The sequence below is a fragment of the Babylonia areolata genome, chromosome 18 (assembly GCF_041734735.1).
Source record: "Babylonia areolata isolate BAREFJ2019XMU chromosome 18, ASM4173473v1, whole genome shotgun sequence".
Taxonomy (NCBI): Eukaryota; Metazoa; Mollusca; class Gastropoda; order Neogastropoda; family Buccinidae; genus Babylonia; species Babylonia areolata.
The window spans coordinates 66,468,606-66,471,105 of record NC_134893.1 but is presented as its reverse complement, the minus strand read 5'-3'; the positions used below and the strand labels follow the sequence as shown (position 1 = coordinate 66,471,105).

The following is a 2,500-nucleotide window of genomic DNA, read 5'->3' as shown; positions in this document are numbered from 1 at the left end:
AGATTCAAAATGCGAAATGTGAAATAAGAGAGTGAGAGACAGACAGACAGACAGAGAACGTTCGCTTGTTTGTGCTCAAGCGTGCGTGTTTGTGTGTCTGTGTGTGCAATTGCCCGTGCACGTTTTTGCATGCATGGTTAAACCTCCTTGATCAGTGATTCACAAAGCCATTCTAGCAGTTTCGAAATGGGTGAAGAAATCTAACAAAAAGAAAGACAGACGGGCGCAATAGCCGAGTGGTTAAAGCGTTGGACTGTCAATCTGAGGGTCCCGGGTTCGAATCACGGTGATGGCGCCTGGTGGGTAAAGGGTGGAGATTTTTACGATCTCCCAGGTCAACATATGTGCAGACCTGAACCCCCTTCGTGTGTATATGCAAGCAGAAGATCAAATACGCACGTTAAAGATCCTGTAATCCATGTCAGCGTTCGGTGGGTTATGGAAACAAGAACATACCCAGCATGCACACCCCCGAAAACGGAGTATGGCTGCCTACATGGCGGGGTAAAAACGGTCATACACGTAAAAGCCCACTCGTGTGCATACGAGTGAACGTGGGAGTTGCAGCCCACGAACGAAGAAGAAGAAGAAGAAAGACAGAAGGACAGAAAGACAGAAAAAAGGAAACCAATCACACAACTTTTAAGTCAACGTGTAATTGTTTGGTGTTTTTTTTTTTTTTTTTATTATTCGTTGTTTTGTTGTTGTTGTTGCTGTTGCTGTTGTTCTTCTGGTTGATTTGTGATTTGTAGTAGTTATTGTTGTTGATGTTTGTTGTTGATGGTGGTGGTGGTGTTTTTTTAATTTAATTTGTTGTTGATGGTGGTGGTGGTGTTTTTTAATTTAATTTGTTGTTGTTGTTGTTGTTGTTGTTGTTGTTGTTGTTGTTTGTTTGTTTGTTTGTTTTGATTTGTGTTTTTTTGTTTTTTGTTGGTTTCTTTTTCTTTTCTTATTTATTTATTTATGTAAGCTTATCTATTATTTATTCACCTTTATTTTATTTATTTTTTTATTTATTTATTTATTTATTTATTTATTTTTTTATTCTTTTTTTTTTTCTCTCAAGGCCTGACTAAGCGCGTTGGGTTACTCTGCTGGTCAGGCATCTGCTTGGAAGATGTGGTGTAGCGTATATGGATTTGTCCGAACGCAGTGACGCCTCCTTGAGCTACTGAAACTGAAACTGAAACTGAAACTTTTTCTTTTCGTGAGGTGTGGGAGGGGGCGGGAGAGTGGTTGTGACAACTCCGAGAAAGCAGTGTATGGCCCGACTTTCAATCTGAAGGTCCCGGGTTCGAATCACGGTGACGGCGCCTGGTGGGTAAAGGGTGGAGATTTTTACGATCTCCCAGGTACCAATATATGTGCAGACCTGCCAGTGCCTGAACCCCCCTTCGTGTGTATACGCAAGCAGAAGATCAAGTACGCACGTTAAAGATCCTGTAATCCATGTCAGCGTTCGGTGGGTTATGGAAACAAGAACATACCCAGCATGCACACCCCCGAAAGCGGAGTATGGCTGCCTACATGGCGGGTTAAAAACGGTCATACACGTAAAAGCCCACTCGCGTATATACGAGTGAACGTGGGAGTTGCAGCCCACGAACGCAGAAGAAGAAGAAGAAGAAGAAGAAGAAGAAGAAGAAGAAGAAGAAGAAGAAGATCTTAGTTCAATCAATCTTTTACAGCCTTCCACGTACGTATCTTTTGTTTTTATTATTATATATATTTCAAAGTATTTACGACGTATCTGATCATTTATCTAAATATTTCTTTTCATCTCACTCTATATATTGTCAACACAAACATAAGGCAAGCCATTGAGACCTGACCAAAAAAAAAAAAAAGGTGCAGGGGAAGGGGGGGGGGTAGGGGTGGAGGGGCTTTGGTTTTATGCGCAGGTCATGCATCTGCTTCTTTTCTTTATGAACAGCAGATGTGGTGTAGCGTGTATGGATCAGCGCGCACACTTGAAACTGACGGTTCTACAAGACCAAGCCTGGATCGTGAGATAACTGGGTTGAATATTAATTTTTTCAGCAAAACTGTTTTACAGGTCTGTGGCGATAAAGATTAAAGTTTGGAGAACCTCGAATTGAAAAGACCGGAAGAGTTTCCTTGTAAAAAAAACAAACAAACAAATAAATAAACAAATAAACACACACACGCGCGCGCGCGCGCACGCACGCACGCACACATACACACACACACACGCACGCGCGCACGCACGCACGCACGCACACACACACACACACACACACACACACACACACACACACACACACACACACACACACACACACACCAAACATGCTCTCTCACGAGCCTTTACTCGACGAACCTCCTATAACGTTTTGAGGACGAGCATTGCGACAAACACACACACATACGCGCGCGCGCACACACACAAACACACACACACACACACACACACACACACACACACACACACACACACACACACACACACACACACACACACACACACACAACCCTCATT

General features: G+C 43.0%; 1 protein-coding gene across 1 annotated transcript in view; it reads left to right on the top strand.

Annotated features, from left to right (window-relative positions):
* LOC143292319 (BAI1-associated protein 3-like) overlaps nt 1-2,500 on the top strand; it is a 180,208-nt gene that overhangs the window by 9,027 nt on the left and 168,681 nt on the right. The window lies entirely within an intron of this gene.